General features: G+C 36.4%; 1 non-coding gene across 1 annotated transcript; it reads left to right on the top strand.

Annotated features, from left to right (window-relative positions):
• The first annotated feature begins 5,222 nt into the window (after positions 1-5,222).
• On the top strand, positions 5,223-5,295 carry Trnar-ucg. The gene has a single exon. It is a non-coding gene; the product is annotated as a tRNA-Arg (tRNA).
• Positions 5,296-9,601: the final 4,306 nt, after the last annotated feature.

A 9,601-nucleotide genomic window follows, 5' to 3' on the forward strand; every position in this document is an offset into this window, starting at 1 on the left:
TAATTACTGCAGCTCATCACTCGATCTTGCTCTCAGGTTTCAGCACCTATTAACCAGTCACTATCGCAAAACATTGTATTAAACAGTTACCAAAGCTTCTAGAAAAACATTGACAGTGCAAATAACCAGTTCAAGATAAACCACTTAGAAACTTTGATCACCTTAAAATCTTAACACAATAAAAGAAAAACACAATACAAAACCTATTTAACTCCACAGCACCAGTAACCATCTATTGACAAACAGTTACCTCTTCAGCAGCACCTTGCATCCATCAATCAGCTATCAAAGCCTGTCACAAACAAAGCATCTTCCACGAACGTTTCAAAGGCTCCGGAAACAGCAGAGCACCCGGAGCTGCACTTTTGCACAATTGGGTAACTTCGTCTCGTTACGACTCCAAGCGGGGGGCGACGTAAATCACAGCGACATTTAGACACGTTCCAGCCTTTTTCTGATTTTGTTTTCGCATCTGCATACTGAAATTGGAAATTATAATGTGTGTATAAATAGGTAGTTGCTGCAGGCGTGGTTAGGAACGCGATGAGTTATGCTGGGCTAGCTAGTTGCGTGGCGTGCTTGATGTATGTGGCGATGAATACGAATGGTAATTAGTAATGAGGGAATAGGATTTCTGTTTTGTTAACTAAGTTTTTCTCATTTAAACTATGTTTTATCATTTTTTTCAATTCTATGAAGTGAGTTATATTTTGGGAAATAAAGTAAGTTGTCATAAACGTTTCTCTTAAAACGACATATTGAGTTTTGCTATTCACTAGTTGTAACAATGAAGCAATTATTCCTATGATTCCTTACTAATTGATAACTTACTGTGCACTTTGAATACATACAAGTAAACGTTGAAAATGCGTTAAATGGAATTCGTTGCACCGTGAACTATTGTCCACAGGAGCTTGATTTTTTTAATTCACAAAAAGTTTCTTAGACAAAGGAGTCTTAAAGCTCCGATTTCTCCTATTACAATACCCACCCACTGGTTTCATCAGCTACCATACATTTGACAAAAGCTACTGATCATGGCACACAGTGCACTAACGCGCTCCACGCCAATTACGCCTTCAATGTGTCAAAGAGAAGTCATAAACGTCGCACAATGGGGCGGAACGCGCGCGCTCTGGACAAAAATCTACAAAAACTGAAATGCTGATTAGTCGCATGAAATTAATGAAGTAAGACACCCAAGTAGCGGTGGCATGACTAATTGAGAATGTGCTGCTGATTCTACAATGAATTATGTCAACTTTACAGGGATCGTGTTTAGTTTGTAAAGTAGTAAAAACTTTAAAGAAAATGTTGCGATGTGTCATTTTTTTGTACTCAGTGTGAAGCGTATTAAGCTAATATGCATAAACAACTTGGAGCTTAAACTAGGTGGATGCAAAAACGTGTGGCACGCACAGCCACACAAGTTAAGATCATAGTGCTACTAACGTAAGAAGCTATTTTATGTTTGCAAAATAAATGATCAACTGTCGATGAAAGAAGCAAATTATAAACTTCTATCTAATTACTGAATGAGTTTGAAACTCACTTGTTACTATTTTCATAGCACAATCTTAAGATTTTATTTATCTTGATCCTGATACTATAATATGCCCTGATTAACTCACGCAAATAAAACTTTTGCACTAACCTAACCTAACCTAACTCTGTACCCATAACCTTTCAATAAATAATACTACTTTAAATTTAACTTAGCACGCTGAGATCATTTCGGGAAAACAAAAGCCCAGTGTTACAAAAGAATTTGTCTAACTGGACAAAAACTCTTGAGTAGTAAATCAATGAGATTCGCGCCGGCCATAGAGTGACGTTAGTCGCTCCTGTATAATTATGTTGCATGGCGAATCAATGGCTTTCAGTAGAGCTGGAAGGATCCCAGGCGGTCCTGCTGCATGAACCCTTAGATAAGTATCTTAGGCATATTGTCAGTTATAGATACCTATGTATTTATTTCTATATGCGTAGTGTATTTGTCTTAAGAACAATTACCTACTGTTGAACATTTTTAAAATTTATCAAATAAAGATGTTTTTTTTGCGCCCGCTGGTCCTAAAATCACTGGACTGTCTGAAATACTTGACTTTAATTATATGTATTAATGATATTTATTACGATTCAAAACTTGTTTCATGTCCTAACAAGATCGATTTTATAAATCACAATGCAGGAATCTGTAAACCCAATTTAAACAACACCTCTTCTAATTAATTTATCCAACACCGAATAAAAACCTCTAAAACATTGTAAAACACAATTAAAACCGCACATAAATTAATCCGATCTCAACCCAACGCAAACTTCATAATTACACCAACTCTATCCTTGTCTTTGAACAAAAAAAGGCATAAACACACTACCTAAAACATCAGGTTCCATTACACGATTAGCAAGGAGGCGAGATATTCGCAATCTTGCCTCCCCGTAAATCTCCCGAGTAATGAACGTCGCCGCGTGTGATCGCTAACTTATTTTGTCGCGCGATTTGTTGCTGCCAGGCACGACATCCCGAGAGTGTGGAATTACCTTTATTCCGTTTTACTGTTAGCGTATAACAAAAAGCAAAATTAGACCTTGTGCGTGGAGTAATAAGGGAGGTTTTGCAATGGAGAGGTGAAGGTCCCAAATGAGTAATAGCCTCCAGATATTCTATTGGGTGTGAATTGATTACGTTGAATGTTTTATTAAAATGCATGTGATGTGTATATTTTCCTTGTTTCCAATTAATATTGAGTTTAATTGGAAAATTATGCGGTGTATGTAAAAATGTTGCTACTGTATGTTTATAAACTGTAAAAGTAAATATTTTATACAGAGCGTAGACAATTTCAAATATTTTTATGATCAGCCAAGCTAGAAAGAAGTTAAAATCAGTTTTGTTAACATCTAATTTATGCAAATATTCAAAATAAATTAAACCACATTACAATTTAAATAACATACAAATAAAAAGGACATAAAAACACAAAAACTTGGTGTAACATCGCAATGAATCACGTAACTTCGTAATAAGTTTGTGTCAAGAACAATACGTGCGTCCAACTGGCCCGAACCAGTCGACCACATATTTGGTTTTAGACAACACCTAACCGTATTAACTTAGTATTGACATTCAAATCAGTAGCTCAGCTCATTTATTTTGAATTCCTGACGTGTTAGGGACAAAAGTCCAACAATATGGGTTGGAGCAACAGTAACTGTGCTCAACAGTGGCGCCGTGGAAGCGCGCGCCATCTGTCAAAATTACCCGCCATATTTATTAGGCAGAGACAATGAGTGACGCGACTCGAGACACTGAATATGGAATTGGTTTTTCTTTTTTTTTCTTGAGAAAGTTTTGTTCGTGCACTAGTAGCGTTGAGCTAGTTATTATGCAATATTTAAATAATGCGTATGAGTAAGCCTCTATTGAGTAAAGAGTTTAAAACTCATAGTTAACACAAAACACAGTATTTATAAAGTAATGCGGAGGAGTTTGACCTACATTGTGAAAGTTGTTCACAGTGCCCTTTAGGAAACTTATTAATGAGAAAATTAAATTGCAAAGTACATACCAGGTGATACAATAGCGTGTACTACAAGTGCAAACAACAATAACAGTCTTATCAATTCATTAATACATGTTAAACGTGAAAAAAGACACAATTTCATTTGTTATCTTCACTTGCCTTATAAATAACAAGACATAATACAGAGCAGAGACAATATATTTTCTTGAACAACAAGACTAGCGTGGAAATCAACCTACATAGGTCGAACATGTAATTGTACTAAAACAATGGCGGACACAGCAACAAATAACATGAAATATTTTACTAAATACATCAACTTTAAGAAATTGTTTAATTTTTCACAATGTAACTCTTTGTAAAACCTGAATAGTTGTCACATAACGTAAGACTATAAGTCTATTTGTCGGAAAATTTTCTCACAGTCCAGTTTTCTACACAACACTAATCTTAGTTAGGAAACAAAGAAAGATATTAATAGTTAGTTCAAAAAAATTACCATGATACCATCAACAAGTCGGTAACGTAGCCTAGAATCCTCGAAACGAGACAGACCGACAGACAGACAGACCTGTTTTTGCTATCAAGACCTCTTGGCCCTGAAATAATCTTATGAATTTCGTCGTAAATGTTATGAACACAAATGTTTTGAATGCCTATTTAAGTTTTGTCTATGTTTGTTTTGATATATCTGAATTTGGTGCTTGTTTGTAACTCTTTCACGCAAAATCTACTGATGACATTTTAATTAAACTTGGCAGTGATGAAGCATACATCAGAATGACAAAACTTCACATACTTTTTATACTGCTGCAGAAAATGGTTCCCTCGGGGCACAGCCAAAATCTAACCAACCATACCTACTTCTTGAAGTTTGAAAACAAACCATGACATAAAAGCTTATGACAGACAAGCAACAGCCCCAAGCCGTCATATGCGCAGCTACCATGCATATCTCCCATCGACAACCATGCGCAACCCATGGACAACCCGCGGCAACCATGGTCCATCACTAGCGACATCTATCCGTCATGCCGATAACCATCAGCCATCGATTCATCATAGAATAACCGTTTTTTTTGGAACCAAGTTAAGATTTGCTGGTGAAAAGTTCTTGTTGGTGGAATTTGAACCTTATTGCTTTGGGATAGAGTAGTGAGTGGAGTAGGAGGAGTGTTTTGTGTGGTGGTTTCTTTTTGAAGAAATAAATGTTATTGTAACAATTCGTAAAATATAATTTGTTTTGTTTACTTATTATTAAGTGAGCCAATAGCGATATTACCCGAGAAAAATTTGGTAACTAGACGTTTGTTTGATACTCCTATAAACTTTTACCATACCTATTGCAAATTATTACCATTAATTAGGTACCCCAACTATCTACAGGATAATAAATAAAGCTACAAATAAATAAAAACTTGAACTTTCAATTGATCTAGTCTTTCAGCATCTTTTACCATAGTTACCGAAAAAAACAACAACATGACCATCAATGCTCTTTAATTCTTTTCCAATTACATTAAATAATACTTAAATCAAAATAGTTGAAAAAAAAAAGAAAACAGAAAGAGCCAGTCAACCAGAATGTACCCGTTCAGAGTGCGCCCCCAACCCCCGAGCGGCCGCAACGTTTCAGTTTCAGTAAGTAGGTCACCCCTGAAACGGAGCGCAATATACAGCCTCCCCTCACGTGACCGTGTGGCCTAATGGATAAGGCGTCGGACTTCGGATCCGAAGATTGCAGGTTCGAGTCCTGTCACGGTCGGAAAATACTCTTTTTGCTTTTTTTTTTAGAAAAAATATGTGGGCGGTTGGGTACTGTGAAACGGTAGTGAAAATGTAATCATGTCTTCCAATTTTGTTAATATCTAGGTGAAGTGACATTTTTTGGCGGTTAGAACAACTCAAAAAAAAAGGTAAAGTGTAGGTATAGGTGAGTTTGCATGTGAAATGAAGTTATGGTAGATTAGTTCTCTATTCTTATATTTACCACGAACTTCTCGTATTTAATTAAAAACCAAAGTAGAAGCTAAATTCAGCATTTTAAGAACGTTGAGTTAAACTGAAGTATTGTTTGGAAAACAGATTTTCAATTAGAATAATAAAATATTTCACTTTATATAACTAAATACATTTATCCTACACACAATCATACACCACAAAATACTTACTACATAGTTTAAAAAAATGTAAAACAATAATATTGATAAACAGCAAGATTAGCCCGACTCGGGAAGCGAATCGACGACCGATCCATCAAGCCGCCACGAAAATATTTATATTCTGAAATAACGGACGCGGCTTCCGTCCGTTTATCACGACACATCTACTAAATACTATGCTAATGGCGAGCTATTGTAAAAAATAAGAATTTGGGTCAAATTCCTGGACTCAGAAATGTGTAAGAGATTGATGTAAGTGGTAGTTTATTTTGAAGTAATAACCTCTACCTACTGTAATACAAGGTGACCAGGCTCCTCCTGCTAGCTAAGTTATTAAGCAGGGAAAATATAGGTGGTACAAACACGTTAGTAACCTCTTCAAAAGTATACATGGGAATTTTCTTTAACCACTTTTCCAGGTGAAATGCTTATTTAACTTTTTTTAAATAGGGAAAATCAAAATTATAAGTTTAATTAAATCAACAATGTTGCTTAAAGCTTTTTTGGTAGCAGTACTACGGATGAGTGTGTAAGAATTTTCAGAGCAACTCACAATAAGTTTTCCAATAATTTTCCTTACTATGTGTCCCAAAATACTACCTAGTTTTGTTTAACTAACTTCAACCGAGAAGTACGTACTATATTTTCGTCACAAGATGCTTGACATAGACAAGATGCTTGACAGGTGTCCAACAACATTGCCTTGCAAAAAATCTATCAAAAGCGCTTCTCACAACTTTAACCCAATTCCAGAAATTGGCAACATTGCAGCAACACGGCAACAGTTGCAACTTAATTAGAAGATCAAGCTTCCCATATGGTTAAAGATCATAAGATCGATCAGCCCTGCTTACCCTCGTCAGGTTTTTAATATCATCACACGCGACCTGCGCAGACGCAGCCGTGCGGAAATCTGATGGACTGACGGTACGATTTGACAGGTTTTTTTGTAAATGCCTATCTACTTATTTATAAATATTTTTTTCTTGTAGTTATTTTGATTGAAGATAGCCGATGGTTTGTGTGCTACCATTACTCAAATACCTACCTGTTTTTTGTTAGGGACGCGAATACTCTCATTTTTTGCAATCGTCGTATGTAAAAATGTGATCGGTTGCACATTTACTCATTGAGTGTGAATATTTTCCCTAATAAATAAAATTAAATAAAACTTTGCCAGTCAGTAGAGCTGACATAATTTTGCCGTGTTTCTCTTACTTTTCAGTCAATAGTACACAAACTTCCACATGAAATAATAGAAAGAAAAAAGGCATCACCACCACCAATGATCATTGCATCTTCGTACAAAACAGCCCTATTTTTAAGTCCTCCAAGTCTATAAAACTATAGTTAAATTCTTAAGTAATACGCGATCAAAGGCGCCGTCAAAGGGCGGTTAATGTAAACTGGTAAACACTGGTATACGCCGACCACTTCCTGCAACGATTTAATTACACCTGTTAAACGTAAACAACGGTTTCCGCCCAGATAATACACAGTTTTATGATTTTTATATCAAAACTTGAAAACAGGAGTTGTTTTTGAACGATTGCAGTGGAGAAAATACTAGAGCGGATTTCAGAACGGATGGAGTTATATGAGTTTTTTTCTGCTATTAGTGATAAGATCGTGAAATTAAAGATTTATTACAAAATAATATGCAGCTTGTCAAAAAACATTAATTTAAGATTTAAGCTCTTATAACCTACTAAACAGTCAGTTAGAAAGGTTTTCAACCTAGCTTGATCAACCGGTCATCTCTTTAGCCATTGCACAGAAATAACTCATTTTTTTCTCATGGATTGCAACTGGCACAAACCTTACCACCTTCAAATAAACAAACAAAAAAAAATATTCCAAATTCAAATACAGACTAATTACAAAACCGCTTGAAGTTTACGGCGTCCAATAGGATGTAGCGTGATCGCGTCATGTTCTGCGCATAGACCACAAACCGCAAATCATATGGCGAGAATACTGAAGCTGTATGTTACGTGACCGTAAGAAGTGACGTCACAAGGATGTTAAAATAATCTTAATTATCTTTACTGTCGCCCTTGTAGACTCAATATTTGAGTAAAGAGTTCAGAAGATGGCGTGCGTTTGGAGACACTACACTGATCTTTTGTCATAAAATCATAAATAATATAAAATCTTCGAAGTCGAGTCTATCCTTCACCTAACATAACCTAAGTCTGTTACATTCGACCATCATTTGATTGGATATCTGCGCCCGCGCATCCGGCCTCAAACGTCCCTTTGATCGCTGGAAACATTCATCATTACACGCTGAAATCCACCTCTGTATTGACAGATTTACGACGCAAAAGCGTGTGCATTTAAAAAAATATTCATTATTATGATTTTTTTGGTTTCCATAAACAATTTTTGTTTATGATTGATGCGATATCAAAGTCTCTTTGATGGTTCGGTATCGGTCTACGTGGTCTCTACTTCGTGTTTCATGTAAATAGTGGATTTAGTGATGATATAATATTGGTGATTCGTACTCGTTTGCTGAGACTGTTGATTAAATATACTTCTAGGATGAGTAAGATATTTTTAACTCCAAAAGCTGCAATAAGACATAAAGGTACTATAAGTATTGCAGTGACGATGCTTTTCAAGATAAATAAGATAGGTACTGATAATTATTTTCCTTAGACAGGTACAGACACAAATAGAATAACTGCTTCACATATTCGTAGCAATTGTGTAAAAAATACTTCATCAGTGGCCGACTTATTGTGAAAATATGAAACTTGCTAACCATTGCGAATAAAACAGCAACGAATCCAAACGCCGAAGCTTATGATAATGAGTCCTACAAGGTTTCCTCCACCGGAGCTGCGTGCTCATATTGAATTAATTCTATCAAACCTTACAAAGTGTAATACGATTAGTGCGTGCGCTATAATAACTGGTCACACGTGAGTCATTGCCAAATGTATGGATTCAGTCGTCTGTTTGTTCGTCCTGTCTGCCGTTTCCTGGATGGAGAACAAGCTGGTGTTGGCAGTCTAGTTCTTGCTAGATATTGTTTGTAACTATTTCATCTCCGTTTTAACTGCTTCGTCATCTTTGTTCTTTACAATTTAGCCATAAATAGGATTTATATTTGCAAAACACGATTTTCATACACAATCGTGCAGGGATTGGATAAGACTGGCTAGAGATTGAGCTTATGATGATAAGTCAATCTTATTAAAAGTTGCAAAAGCATGGATGGATCCAAGATAGGTAGGTACAGAGAGAACAAGAAAACGCACGCACAAAATCAGATCAAAAACACCCAAATCAGCTGTACACCTCAACAAAGTTCTAAGAACTCAAACAGCAACAAACGAGGTCTTAAATCAAAGCTAAAAAGTATTGTGCAGTCGATAGGCAATGATGAATGTGAGGCAACAGTTCACAGTTCATCGCAGCGATGGGCTCGGCTGATGTGCTGCCCGCAAATATGAAAATATACAAACAGTTCGTAAATAACGCGAGGGCACTTCAAAGTAAAGTGCGCCGTGCCGACCATGTGCAATTTGGAGACGATAGCGGAAACTCTATGCACTCTCACGAACTCTACGCAATGGAAATATATTTTTCTATTATAAAGGTGGTATTTGGCAACTGCCGATAGCACTGGTTTTAACGCTTTAAATGAAGTGGCCTAGAACGTCGCGGAAGCAGCCCATGAAATCGGCTGTTACCTTGTTTCCAAACATCACTTTAAAAAACGCCTGCGGATGGTTAAAAATGGTCAGCAACTATAGGTCCTTGTTCTTTTAACGGAATAAGTATGATTGTCGCTGCCCCTTTTAACTCGGACCATCATAAACATGGAAGCAGAACGGTGTTGTTTACACACAATATCGCTCATTGGGCCAAACCGAACGAATGCTGTAATAAACACCA

The sequence above is a fragment of the Helicoverpa zea genome, chromosome 4, assembly GCF_022581195.2.
Source record: "Helicoverpa zea isolate HzStark_Cry1AcR chromosome 4, ilHelZeax1.1, whole genome shotgun sequence".
NCBI classification, from domain to species: domain Eukaryota; kingdom Metazoa; phylum Arthropoda; class Insecta; order Lepidoptera; family Noctuidae; genus Helicoverpa; species Helicoverpa zea.